Genomic DNA, 15000 nt, shown 5'->3' on the forward strand with positions numbered 1-15000 from the left:
GTAATATGCAGTAATGGAGTTGGTAACGATTGTAAGTTATGGTATTATTAACAAAACTAACAGTGCCGGCGATGTTGATTTAATTATTCAAATCCATAGAATATTCCACAGCCGGTGTGGTGAATTCAAGGAAAAGTGATGGTGTCTCAAGGGGGGAAGGGGGGGGGGAGAGGGGGGGGGAGTGAGAATGTCGGTTTGGCGTGGAGATGTAAGACTAGTCAAGAAACGCTAGCAGCGAGCAGTATTCAGCAACAAATAAATTCGTTACTATGGTAACGTGATAATAATAATTGCGATTCCAGTGATCAAGAGATGTATTGTGTGAAGATCCAGAAAGGTAGGGGAAGCGTTTCCTGGACTTGGAGGTTGTTTTGGTTGGCAGTTTTGACGAATATTATTACAATGAAAGTGAGTTGAATTCACAAAATGGAAACAATCCTTACGATGGCAAATTAAGAATTAGGATGCGAGGAGAATGTTTACAATACATAAATAAATACGCTTACAAGTGTGATGTTTTAAATTTGATTTTGTTCATTCAGTCCTTGTGACAAAATGTTATGATTTTAAAGATCCTGTTCGAATAGCATCGTTGATTCTGTGGTGCAAGTACGATGCTTCATCATCCTCTTGGCTTCAAATTTACTGAAACGAAAAGGAATGGCAAAAGTTTACTATAAGTAGCAATGACTTTAATTTTTAAATATAGATAGAATGAAGTAGACGGTTTTTGTAGTTGTGTTTTTTTGGGGGGTTTTTTGCCACCCATATTTATGAGTAATTCTCACTAAACTGTATTAACCAGACTATAGATAGAATGCGCTTGGCCAAGGAGTTCACAACATTGCCAACCGGAAGTATAACGGACCAACACACAAACTCTGTGTAACCATGAACTTTTATAGTCTGGTTAATACAGTTTAGTGAGAACAACTCACAAACGCGGATGGCAAAAACAATAACAAAGGCCTGAGTGACGTCATCTTCGAACTATCTATAGATAGAATGCGCTTGGCCAAGGAGTTCACAACATTGCCATCCGGAAGTATAACGGACCAACACACAAACTCTGTGTAACCATGAACTTTTATAGTCTGGTTAATACAGTTTAGTGAGAACAACTTACAAACGCGGATGGCAAAAACAATAACAAAGGCCTGAGTGACGTCATCTTCGAACTATCTATAGATTGAACGAAGATGACGTCACTTAGACCTTTGTTATTGCTTTTTGCCATCCGCGTTTATGAGTAATACTCACTGAACTGTATTAACCTGACTATAAAAGTTCATGGATACACACAGTTTTGTGTGTTGGTCCGTTATATTTTCGGATGGCAATGTTATGAGCTTCTTAGCCAAGTGCATACTATCTATAAAGGTTTAAGAGTACACATAGTTTAATGTGTTGGTCCCTTATACGTCAGGATGGCAATGTTGTGAGCTTCTTAGCAAAGTATAGATAGAATGCGCTTGGCCAAGGAGTTCACAACATTGCCATCCGGAAGTATAACGGACCAACACACAAACTCTGTGTAACCATGAACTTTTATAGTCTGGTTAATACAGTTTAGTGAGAACAACTCACAAACGCGGATGGCAAAAACCATAACAAAGGCCTGAGTGACTTCATCTTCGAACTATCTATAACCAAAGAGTGTGTAGGGTAACGTAGTTACCAAGAGTTCTCACTTCTCTTAACCGCAATGCTATTGTCGCGTGCCAGGCGAGACAGCGAGGTGGATGTGCTCCGCGTGTATCATGCGCGCTAGGTTTACTGATACAATGAAGAAAATACGAGTAGAAGACGGAAGATGCTTGGCTTCACCAAAAGCGGGAAGTGAGAGCTCTTGGTAACATAACAATCGTTACCTACACGCTCTTTGGTATAACGGACCAACATACAAAGCTATGTGTAACCTTGAACTTTTATAATCTGGATAATACAGTAATTACTAATAAACGTGGATGGCAATAAAACAATAACAAAGACCTGAGTGACGTCAACTTCATTCTGTCTATAACATACCAACACACAAAACTATGCGTAACCTTAAAAGTCAAAAGACTAATTGTTACATTTGGTGAGAACAACTCATAAAAATGGCTGGTTAAAAACGAAACTAAGAACGGAGTTTCGTCAAACTTTGTTCTATCTATTGTTCTATTGCAAACGTCAAAGGTTAAAAATTACTTTATGTATCGGGCTACGGTTTGAGCCTTTTAGAGAATGGGGCCCACTAATGGCAGCCCCCCGATGTCCGGAAGGAGACGATTACATGGAGCTGGCCGAATAAGATCAAAGAGAGAGGGAATGGGGATACCCCTCTCGAGCCGAAAGAAGTCCCGGCAACCCTTGTAAGCAGCTTCCCTGACTACGAAGAGAGATGCATGATATACGAGATGGAAGTCGGTTTGGACGAATTCAATCCCTCGAGGGACATAGACTCCTCGAAACTGGGGGAGAAGTTGCCAGGTTTCTCCACCAGTAAGAAGGGGCACTGGGTGAAAGCGAAGCAGCTTCGGTCGAGAATCTGCCTAACCACAAAGTCGCTTCATCAGTGGGGACTTTCCACCTGTCCAATATGTACCCATTGTGGTAACGAGCCCGAAACCGCTGAGCATCAAGTTGAAGGGTATGTTGTGACGAAGATTCCAGGCGGGTTTGCGACAGTCCACGAGTGCGGTAAAGACTTTCCTGATTAGGTCGGTCGTCAGAACACAGTAGTGTGGACATCATTAGAAGCTGCTGCTGATTGGGTCGATCGTCATAACAACGTAGTATGAGCACCATTAGAAGCTGCTGGTTTTTATAGACGTAAAGACGATTTAGCTATAGGGCTAACCCACACCAGAGACTGACTCCGACGACCCGTCTTCCGGTTAAAGACGTCGGGCACGGACAAAATACAAAGACTAAAGATAAGAGCCGCTAGACCTACCCATTTAACGGCCATGTACTCATTTTACACCTGAGTACGGTGAGGACTCAACTATGCGCCGAGCGAGGGTCGAACCCAGGACCTTCCGATCCGAAAGCGAGTGCCATACCACAAGATCACATAGCCGCACATCATCATCATCATCATCATCATCATCATCATCATCATCATCATCATCACCATCATCATCATCTTCATCATCATCTTCATCATCTCTTGTCAAAACCATCATCATGATCACCATCATCGTAATTAACAGCTAATCCCTTCTAATCCCCTCTGACACGCTCGCTAAGGCCATAATTATGTCAACACGAGGCCTATAGATAGAATGCGCTTGGCCAAGGAGTTCACAACATTGCCATCCGGAAGTATAACGGACCAACACACAAACTCGATGTAACCATGAACGTTTATAGTCGGGTTAATACAGTTTAGTGAGAACAACTCACAAACGCGGATGGCAAAAACAATAACAAAGGCCTGAGTGACGTCATCTGCATACTATCTATACTGCCGTGCTCTGGAAAAACCCAATTTTTTAAAATTTGGCCAGAAAACTCGTCCTTCAAATATCGATCGATTTAAATGACCCTCATCTTGGTAAAAACTCTCAAACCGGGGACTTCGCGAAGTCCCAGGTTTGAGAGTTTTTACCAAGATGATGGTCATTTAAATCGATCGATATTTGAAGGACGAGTTTTCTGGCCAAATTTTCAAAAATGGGTTTTTCCAGAGTATGGCAGTAAATCATATTAATGTTATCTGTATTATAGATAGTATGCGCTTGGTTTAGAAGCTCATAACATTGTCATCCGGAAGTATAGCGGAACAACACACAAACTTGTGTGTATCTATGAACGTTTATAGTCAGGTTAATACAGTTCAGTGAACATTACTCATAAACGCGGATGGCAAAAAACAATAACAATGACCTGAGTGACGTCATCTTCGAACTATCTATAGATAGAATAAAGATGACGTCACTCAGGTCTTTGTTATTGTTTTTTGCCATCCGCCTTTATGAGTAATGCTCACCGAACTGTATTAACCCGACTACAAACGTTCATGGATACACACAGTTTTGTGTGTTGGTCCGTTATACTTCCGGATGGCAATGTTATGAACTTCTTAGCCAAGCGCATACTATCTATAGAAGCCGTGAAAACAGGTGGTATAGCATCTTCAACGCTATGGCTATGACGCCCAGATTGACTATAGATAGTTCGAAGATGACGTCATTCAGGTCTTTGTTATTGTTTTTTGCCATCCGCGTTTATGAGTAATGCTCACTGAACTGTATTAACCCGACTATAAACGTTCATGGATACACACAGTTTTGTGTGTTGGTCCGTTATACTTCCGGATGGCAATGTTATGAGCTTCTTAGCCAAGCGCATACTATCTATAAAGAGGAATGTTGGAGTCCACTTTTATTTGAGATCATTGTCTCACCGCCATGAATCTCTCGACTTCATTCGTCTCGAGTGTTTCATTCATCGTTTTTATTGATAAAGGAAAAACTCAAAACGTCCATATAATATTAATTAGTTAATAAGGCCTGTTCGCAACGGCACCATAAAATCTCGTCGACTAGGCATTCCACGAAGGAATAATATTATTATGGATAATCCATCAAACAGGATGTCTGATGCCAATAGGAATCATCCATGTTGTCCAAGTGAGCAAATTGGGGGAGGGGGGGGGGGCGGGGTTAATAATCTTGTGCAAGGAAGAAAAAAAAAAAGAAAGTGCCCGAAGCGGGGCTCGAACTCAGGACCTTCTGGAACACAGTGGAATGCCTTAACCACTCGATTACTTCTCCCCCCCCCCCCCACACACACACACAAACACGCACATAAAATGTATCTAATAACTAGATCAAAGCTCTCATTCTGTTTGACTATTTTTATATATTTTTCTTCGAGCTAACATTTGCATTATGTATGTACCACAAGATGACTTACCTATAAATCTTCTACTCTGGTACCACGTGTCACATATCACGTATGACGTATGACGTATGTATCACATGATTGGCTAATTATAGAAGGCAATGTCGCAATGTACTAATCACGGGATTGTGAAAAAGAAACCAAAAAAAAAAATTAATAAATAACACTGATGATGTATCAACACATATATAGATAGAATGCGCTTGGCCAAGGAGTTCACAACATTGCCATCCGGAAGTATAACGGACCAACACACAAACTCTGTGTAACCATGAACTTTTACAGTCTGGTTAATACACTTTAGTGAGAACAACTCACAAACGCGGATGGCAAAAACAATAACAAAGGCCTTAGTGACGTCATCTGCATATTATCTATATGTAGCTAACCGAGATTGAAATACAGAGACACGAAACTTCGGGAGTGACAAAAAAGAAGGTGGAATTTTAACCTCAAAGAGAATAATAATTATGCAGACGTTTCGGGTATACCCGATATCATATTTCTTTGCCTTGCGTCTTAGTCTTACAATCATCGCTGCAAACAGTCATGATAAAAAATGAATAATATTACAGATTCAGAACAAAACAAAAATGACCTAACTGTACTTATCTGATGTATGTCTAGATTTTAAATGATGTATTAATGTTTCTATAGATAGAATGCGCTTGGCCAAGGAGTTCACAACATTGCCATCCGGAAGTATAACGGACCAACACACAAAACTCTGTGTAACTATGAACTTTTATAGTCTGGTTAATACAGTTTAGTGAGAACAACTCACAAACGCAGATGGCAAAAAACAATAACAAAGGCCTGTTTGACGTCATCTTCGTTCTATCTATTGGGTTGGGGTTTTTTTTAATTTACTGAAGTAGGGTATTAAGGTACTGTCTTTAGTACAATATTATTTGTGACCCCTCGTCTCAAAACGGTATTATTTCGGGATGGGCCAGATGCTAAAAAGTCAAGTTATAGTTAAACTGATCAAAAATATGGAAAGTTGGTCTTTAGCACAGTAAAATATGATATTCCTTCTCCTTATAAAGAATATAAACTCAACTTAAGCATGATATTTCTGGATACAAATTCCATTTTAAGCATCTTAATCATCCCGACTTAATGACTTAATACCGTTTTGAGACGAGGAGTCACATTTTTTCCAAATCTGTTATATTCATTTTTTAATTATTTTTTTTTGGTTCAGTTACAGTCCACAGCTTCTAACAGCTTTGTAATGTAAATGGTGCTGCTCAAAGCTCGAAGAAATAGCAGATAACAATGTAAAATTGAATGTAAGCTTCAATGTAATATACGAAAACAGATAAAATGGATGTTTCGGGTTTTAACAACGCCACTACCACATTATCTCATTCGTCTGTAGTGTTTCATTCATCCTGTTTTGTTGCTAAAGGGAAAACCCGAAACGTCCATTTTCTCTGTTTTCTTATATTAAATTGAAGCTTACATTCAATTTCACATTGTTATTTATAACAGCTTTGTATCACTCAAACAATCAAACTAAATTGTGTTAAGTGTTTTTAATGTTTTCTCTCTTCTTGATCGACCTGTTTTTCTTACAAATGGGAAGTGGGTAACGCCCACGGTAACATTACATGCGGCTATGTAGTCTAGTGGTATGACACTGGCTTTCGGATCGGAAGGTCCTGGGTTCGAGCCTCGCTCGGCGCGTAGTTGAGTCCTTGGAAAAGGCTCTTTACTCATATTCTCTCACCCTACTCATGTGTAGAATGAGTACCTGGCCGTTAACAGCGTTTTCTATGTCGAAAAAAAAACCGGTAATATCGCCGAACAGGCGTCATGTTTCGTTCTACATGTTGAGTGTTGCTGGTGGTCAGGGACCCCTTGTAAAGCGCTTTGAGCACGTTTAGTGGATATTGCGCTATATAAAAGCTCATTAAAAAAATAATTTTGTCTATGTTGATAAAAAAAAGTAGTCATTCAGAGCCACCAGACACATGGAGCCGGAGTTTATCCCGGTTTCTATAGCGTGAAACCGACAATGACAATTGCTTGCTATTCTTTTGATAGGACGCTAGTCCATCGCAATGTACTTTCCGCCAGATTTAACAGACCCTGCTACCCAATCACTGCTGGGAGGACAGGGAGGTCAGGAAAAAAAAATCTCGACTGCACCAGGGTATCGATCTTGGTCCCTTTGTGTGTGTGTGTGTGTGTGTGTGTGTGTGTGTGTGTGAAGCGAGTGCTCTACCGACTGAGCTATCGGGTCCCCTCTCTGTTGATAAACTAAAATTAAAATCGTACCACAATGTTGATTTTTATAGAAAACGGTAAGGGCTGCCTGAAGCCGGTGATCGTAAAATACTAACGAAAGAGTGAAAATGGAAAGGCTTCGTATGGGAACAAAACAGACAATGGACGTTTCGGGTACAAACCCTTCGTCAGCACAACAATACAAAAATAAACGTGGAAAACAAATAAAATATAATGAAAAATAACTTGTATCGTCTGTACTCAATGGTGGTTGCAGAATGAATACTGCAACCACCATTGAGTACAGACGATACGAGTTATTTTTCATTATATTTTATTTGTTTTCCACGTTTATTTTTTGTATTTTTGTATTGTTGTGCTGACGAAGGGTTTGTACCCGAAACGTCCATTGCCTGTTTTGTTCCCATACGAAGCCTTTCCATTTTCACTCTTTCGTTGATATTTTTATAACACTTTTCAAGCTTCAATCAGCAATGCTTCCATGATGTACCGAAGGAGCTGTACGTTTACTCTTGCGTAGATATTACAATGAGCAACAATTCAATATTATAAGAAACAAAAATAAATAAAACAGCTTCAAAAAAAAAAGAACAAAATACCAAACACGGAACGTTTTGGGATAAAAACTCTTCTTCAGCCAACAAAAAAAAAAACAAAAAAAACAAACAATAAAAACATAAATACATTACTTGATTCCGGATCTTCGACTGATAAATTTGGTAGGTCCTCTCTCTAGAAGACAAATCTTTTTTTTTAAAACTTGAGCTTTTATATAGCGCAATATCCACTAAACGTGCTCAAAGCGCTTTACAAGGGGTCCGTGACTAACAGCAACACGTAACAAGTAGAACGAGACATGACACCTGTTACTGTTAAGCGATATTACAAGTTTTTTCGGACAGAGAAAACGCTATGAGACGACCAGGTACTCATTTTACACTTGAGTACGTTGAGAGAATGGGAGTAAAGAGCCTTTTCTTTGAATGTCGTGAGTCCGAAAAGTTTTGTGGTTGATATTTTGTTCTTTTATTGCTGTAATATTCATTTCTGTTTATTACTTTTTACAGTCCACAGCTTCGAGAAGCTTAATATCACAATTCAAAATTCATCATCATCATCATCATCATCATCATCATCATCATCATCATCATCATCACCATCATCATCATCATCATCATCATCATCATCATCATCAGCATCATCGTCGTCATCATCACATCATCATCATCATCATCATCATCATCATCATCGTCGTCGTCGTCGTCGTCATCATCATCATCATTATCATCATAAAAATTATCATCATCACCACCATCATTATCATTATCACGATCTCTAGTTTCACCGTGTGACATCTGTTAACATTACTTCGTTCTGCTTGTTTATTGCTCTGTTTATTGTTTTGTTTTGTTTACCAAACAGATACAACGATTATGACTCCTATGATCCATCCATCCATTATATCGTGCTGTGAGAAAAAAAAATTGGCCAGAAAACTCGTTTCAAATATCGATTGACTTGTGCGAAAGTCCCAGGTTTGAGAGTGTTTGTCGGGATGAGGGTCGTTTTAACCAATCGATAATTTGATGGACTAGTTTTCTGACCAAAGTTTTGAATACGCGTTGTTGTTTGTTTGTTTTTGTTTTGTTTTGTTTTTTTGGGTTTTTTTTTCTTTTGTTTGTTGTTTTGTTTTGTTTTTGTTTTTGTTTTTGTTTTTTGTTGGGTTTTTTGGGGGGCGGGGGGGGGGTTGTATTTTTTTTTCTTTCTGATTACAGCATCATTGGGCGTGGCTTGTTTTGCGTACAGACAGGCAGGTACAGATTTGACCGATTAGACGTCGCTCGACACGAATAGACAACACAGACAACATGCATCTGTTCTGGTAAGGTAAACCAGGTGGCACTACGTCATTTCTGTCGTGCGCCGACAAAACGCCTTTTAGTACATTCCGGCCTAGAGAAGAATGGCTATGCGGTCGTGTAGTATGACATTCGCCTTCGGATCGGAAGGTCCTGGGTACGAGTACCACTCTAAGTGGCGCATAGTTCAATCCTTGGAAAAAGGCACATACTCACATTGTCTCACCGTACATAGGTGTTAAATGAGTACATGGCCGATAACAGCGTTGTAACTGAAAAAAAAATGTAATTTGGCCCAACAGGCGTCCTGTTACGTCCTACCAATGTTAAGTTTCGCAGTTGGCTACAGGCTCCTTGTAAAAGCACTCTGGGCCTGTTTAGTGGATATTGTTCTATATAAAATCTCAAGTCTAATTAAGTTACCGCCATCGAAGCACAAGATTATTTGCTGTTAACTAACTGTATGCTTGCTGTGAATGCAAATACAGTACAAATCACCCGACAAGCGTCCTTTTTTGTGCAATGTATCAAAAAAAAAACCCTCCAGATTGTCAAACAAAGCCAAACTTGAGACTCGGGTAAACAAATAATAATTTGTGATACGGCTTCTCAAAGCGGTATTGTTATGTTGATATCAGACAATAGAGAATATAATTTTTTCGCGGCGATGGGGTCTCGAACCCACGACCTTACTGGGACACAATGCAGTCGACGACATCCAGCCATCCATCGCCGCGAAAAAATGTGATTCACTATTGTCTTCTGGCACTTTTCTACTCACTTCATGTTCTGTTATTATCAACATATTATATGTAAGTGCCTGCTCCACTCACTTTTCTAAATTATTATTATGAATATATATATATATATATATATATATATATATATATATATATATATATATATATATATATTGATGATATGCGCTTAGCAAAAATAAAACTCACAACATTTCGTCAGCCGGAAATATAAAGTACCAACACACAAAACCATGTGTAACCTTAAACGTGTATAGTCTGATTAATACAATTTAGTGAGGACTACTCATAAAAATTGCTGGCTAAAAACAAAAACAAAGAGTGACTTCTAGTTCCTTCAGTATGACAAATAAGGTTGATTTCTATTCCTTATGATAAATAACTAAATAAATTCCCTTTATTCATCCCTAAGAGGAATTTTTTCTTTAGGATCTATTCCAATGGAAGACTGGAATAACCCAGGCAACAGCCGCCGCGCAGCATCGTAAAGTGAGCTAAGGCTAGGAGACTGATTCAAGGCCGCACAGCGTGACGGGTAATCGAACTCGTTATCTTTCGGGTACGAAGCAAAGACCATATCGCTGAGCCACGCTGTCCCATGATGGCGAATCATTACAAAGTGACAATTTAGGGAGCAGGCACTGGTGTAAGATAAAGATTTTTAAAAGTCTGCATGAGTCAGCCCCAGACTAAATATAGAGAAAAATACAAGAAAAAACCCCAGAAACTATTTCAAAAAACCACCCTGCCCTTCCCTATAAATAGCAACGCGTAATGATATCAAATTGACAATAATAATTATTGACGTCAAACGTTAAATTTTACTAAAATAAATGAGATTCTTAAAAAAGAATCATCATCTATTTATTTTTATTTATTGTTTTTAATTCAAAAATGACGAAATCATAATCGATTGGGGGGTAGAATAAAATACGTCTTACACTTTGGCGTTTTGGAATTCGAACTTTGTTCCCAAAATAGTGCACTCGCAAGCTCATGCAACGGTTGGTAACGCGACGTATGGAATTTTAAAAAAAATAAATAAATAAATAAAAAAAAAAAAACAAGAGTGAAAGAATCGAATCTATATTGATGGTCGACGGATCAAACCTCTGAAGCCTCGATTTCCACGTCGTCAGAGATCTGTTCCGCCCAAAATCAAATAAAACAAAACTGGTATGTAGACTTCAGAGGTTTGATCCGTTGATCTTGAAAATCAGGACTTCAGAGGTTTGATCCGTTGATCTTGAAAATCAGGACTTCAGAGGTTTGATCCGTTGATCTTGAAAATCAGGACTTCAGAGGTTTGATCCGTTGATCTCGAAAATCAGGACTTCAGAGGTTTGATCCGTCGATCGTGAAAATCTGGACTTCAGAGGTTTGATCCGTCGATCGTGAAAATCGGGACTTCAGAGGTTTGATCCGTCGATCTTGAAAATCAGGACATCGGAAGTTTGATCCGTCGATTGTAAAAATCGGGACTTCAGAGGTTTGATCCGTCGATCGTGAAAATCGGACTTCAAAGGTTTGATCTGTCGATCGTGAAAATCGGGACTTCAGAGGTTTGATCCGCCGATTGTGAAAATCAGGACGGGACATCAGAGGTTTGATCCGTCGATCGTCAAAATCGGGACTTCAGAGGTTTGATCCGTCAATCGTCAAAATCGGGACTTCAGAGGTTTGATCCGCCGACCATCGACATTATCTGGCCATAAGTAAAAATGTCTACCATCTAAACCGAACCGACCAATGTGTACATATATGCAGGTCTGACATCTGAACCCAATTATTGGCCTAATTCAACATTGTTGTAATGGACAATATTTTGCGTCATTTAAATCTTTTTTTTTTTTTAGATTTCCATTACAGCAATGAGCCCATAATAAATTGGGTTGTCAGACCTGAAAATAAGTGCTCGTCGGTCCCGATATAATACCGTTTTGAGGTCACGGGTCACTTATTACATATTATGACGTAACAGTTTTATGGCCAAAATGTGAAAAACACGTTTTGTTAAAACACGACCAATTTGGCCTAACTTCAGTTAAAATAACTGGCATTTTGAAATACCGCAGTCAAATATAGCCCGACTATCTATCTAAACATTATGTAAAGAGAATGAATTGCCTGTTAGTATTAACCCTTTAGAGACGGTGGTCGGTTTAACTCTACTAACCTGACGATAGATCGATTTGAGTCTTGAACAGAAAATGAATATTATAATATGACAGCTTCGGAAAATATAAATAAAAATTATATACCAAGCACGGAACGTTTTAAGGTTCAAAACCCTTATTCAGCCTATAATGTCACATTTCAAGACCTTATTAATTACTTGCGGCAAATAACAAAATTATATACCAAGCACGGAACGTTTTTAGGTTCAAAACCCTTATTCAGCCTATAATGTCACATTTAATTTCAAGACTTGATTAATTACTTGCGGGCAAATAACAAAATTGTATACCAAGCACGGAACGTTTTTAGGTTCAAAACCCTTATTCAGCCTATGTCACATTTAATTTCAAGACTTGATTAATTACTTGCGGGCAAATAACAAAATTGTATACCAAGCACGAATTTTTAATTCAGAAAAGTGAGTGGAGCAGGCACTTATGTTGGTAACAACAAGATATGAAGTGAGTAGAAAAGTGCCAGAAGACAATAGAGAATACAATTTTTTTTCGCGGCGGTGGTGGGGTTGAACCTGCGACTTTATTGGTACGACAACTCCGCCTGGCAGGTGAGAGCGTGGCTCTACCGTGTGAGCTATCCACGAACACAAAAATATTCGTTTCAAACCCAAAGTCATTTCTAGATCCCTCTCTCACCCACTTCTTGAGATCGCCGATTCGTTCGCCACCATCGCGAAGTAATTTTGACCAGCAGTTAAGCTTAATAGCCAATATTCTCATCACAAACATATAACATAGAAACGATTGAGACATTGAGTATGCTCCGGTGTATGGGGTGAATTTTTAATTCAGAAAAGTGAGTGGAGCAGGCACTTATGTTGGTAACAACAAGATATGAAGTGAGTAGAAAAGTGCCAGAAGACAATAGAGAATACAATTTTTTTCGCGGCGGTGGTGGGGTTTGAACCTGCGACTTTATTGGTACGACAACTCCGCCTGGCAGGTGAGAGCGTGGCTCTACCGTGTGAGCTATCCACGAACACAAAAATATTCGTTTCAAACCCAAAGTCATTTCTAGATCCCTCTCTCACCCACTTCTTGAGATCGCCGATTCGTTCGCCACCATCGCGAAGTAATTTTGACCAGCAGTTAAGCTTAATAGCCAATATTCTCATCACAAACATATAACATAGAAACGATTGAGACATTGAGTATGCTCCGGTGTATGGGGTGAATTTTTAATTCAGAAAAGTGAGTGGAGCAGGCACTTATGTTGGTAACAACAAGATATGAAGTGAGTAGAAAAGTGCCAGAAGACAATAGAGAATACAATTTTTTTTCCGCGGCGGTGGTGGGGTTTGAACCTGCGACTTTATTGGTACGACAACTCCGCCTGGCAGGTGGAAGCGTGGCTCTACCGTGTGAGCTATCCACGAACACAAAAATATTCGTTTCAAACCCAAAGTCATTTCTAGATCCCTCTCTCACCCACTTCTTGAGATCGCCGATTCGTTCGCCACCATCGCGAAGTAATTTTGACCAGCAGTTAAGCTTAATAGCCAATATTCTCATCACAAACATATAACATAGAAACGATTGAGACATTGAGTATGCTCCGGTGTATGGGGTGAATTTTTAATTCAGAAAAGTGAGTGGAGCAGGCACTTATGTTGGTAACAACAAGATATGAAGTGAGTAGAAAAGTGCCAGAAGACAATAGAGAATACAATTTTTTTTCCGCGGCGGTGGTGGGGTTTGAACCTGCGACTTTATTGGTACGACAACTCCGCCTGGCAGGTGAGAGCGTGGCTCTACCGTGTGAGCTATCCACGAACACAAAAATATTCGTTTCAAACCCAAAGTCATTTCTAGATCCCTCTCTCACCCACTTCTTGAGATCGCCGATTCGTTCGCCACCATCGCGAAGTAATTTTGACCAGCAGTTAAGCTTAATAGCCAATATTCTCATCACAAACATATAACATAGAAACGATTGAGACATTGAGTATTGCCAGGCGGAGTTGTCGTACCAATAAAGTCGCAGGTTCAAACCCCACCACCGCCGCGGAAAAAAAATTGTATTCTCTATTGTCTTCTGGCACTTTTCTACTCACTTCATACCAAGCACGGAACGTTTTTAGGTTCAAAACCCTTATTCAGCCTATGTCACATTTAATTTCAAGACTTGATTAATTACTTGCGGGCAAATAACAAAATTGTATACCAAGCACGGAACGATTTTAGGTTCAAAACCCTTATTCAGCCTATAATGTCACATTTCAAGACCTTATCAATTATTACTTGCGGGCAAAACAAACGTGTCAAATTTTGTTGTTTTGTTTTTTTCCGTCTGTCTGGAATGTAAATGATGTATTAAGGGTTTGATTTTTTAAATTGATTTTGTTATTGTCCGAAAAAAAGGGGTTTTGAATCCGAAACCTTCCGTGTTTGGTGCTTTGCACTAGGGGTCAGCTGAACATCACATCTCCTGATATAAGGTAATTTGGTGGGAGGAGGCGGGGGGGGGGGGTCGGAGGTTCAATCCCCATTTTTTTAAATTTTCTTTTTGTATTTTTGTTTCTGCTTAGTCTGGTACTGTTTTATATAGAAACTAGAGCTTTTATATAGCACAATATCCACTAAACGTGCTCAAATCGCTTTACATGAGGTACCAAGCCAACAGCAACACTAAACATATAAGACGAGACATACATGACGCCTGTTATTAAGCGATATTACATTTTTTTTTTCCGACGGAGACAACGCTGTTAACGGCCAGGTATTCATTTTACACCTGAACACGGTAAGAGAATGTGAATAAAGAGCCTTTTCCAAGGACTCAACTATGCGCCGAGAGAGGCTCGAACCCAGGTCCTTCCTATCCGAAATCAAGTGTCATACCACAAAACAACATATAAACCTCTTCAGAGTTTTAAGTGACACCCAAGTGTTTGCTACTTAAATTTTCATTATTGATGCTTTGCGCGTAGTCAAAATAAACCACAACACCCGCCATCCGGATATAACGTACTAACGCATAAAACTATCTACGTGTAACCTTGAAAACGTTGCTGTTTGAAGCTCGAAGGAAAAGAA

General features: G+C 39.3%; 1 long non-coding RNA gene across 1 annotated transcript in view; it reads right to left on the minus strand.

Moving 5' to 3' along the window:
- LOC144956588 (uncharacterized) overlaps positions 1-15000 on the minus strand; it is a 23837-nt gene that overhangs the window by 257 nt on the left and 8580 nt on the right. The window contains exon 2 of the long non-coding RNA XR_013641976.1: positions 1-645. This exon is cut by the window's left edge and continues 257 nt beyond it. This is a non-coding gene — a long non-coding RNA (uncharacterized LOC144956588). The remainder of the gene's footprint in view (positions 646-15000) is intronic.

Source organism: Berghia stephanieae, chromosome 11 (genome assembly GCF_034508935.2).
Source record: "Berghia stephanieae isolate SIO BIC M18660-M18661 chromosome 11, UCSD_Bste_1.3, whole genome shotgun sequence".
NCBI lineage: Eukaryota > Metazoa > Mollusca > Gastropoda > Nudibranchia > Aeolidiidae > Berghia > Berghia stephanieae.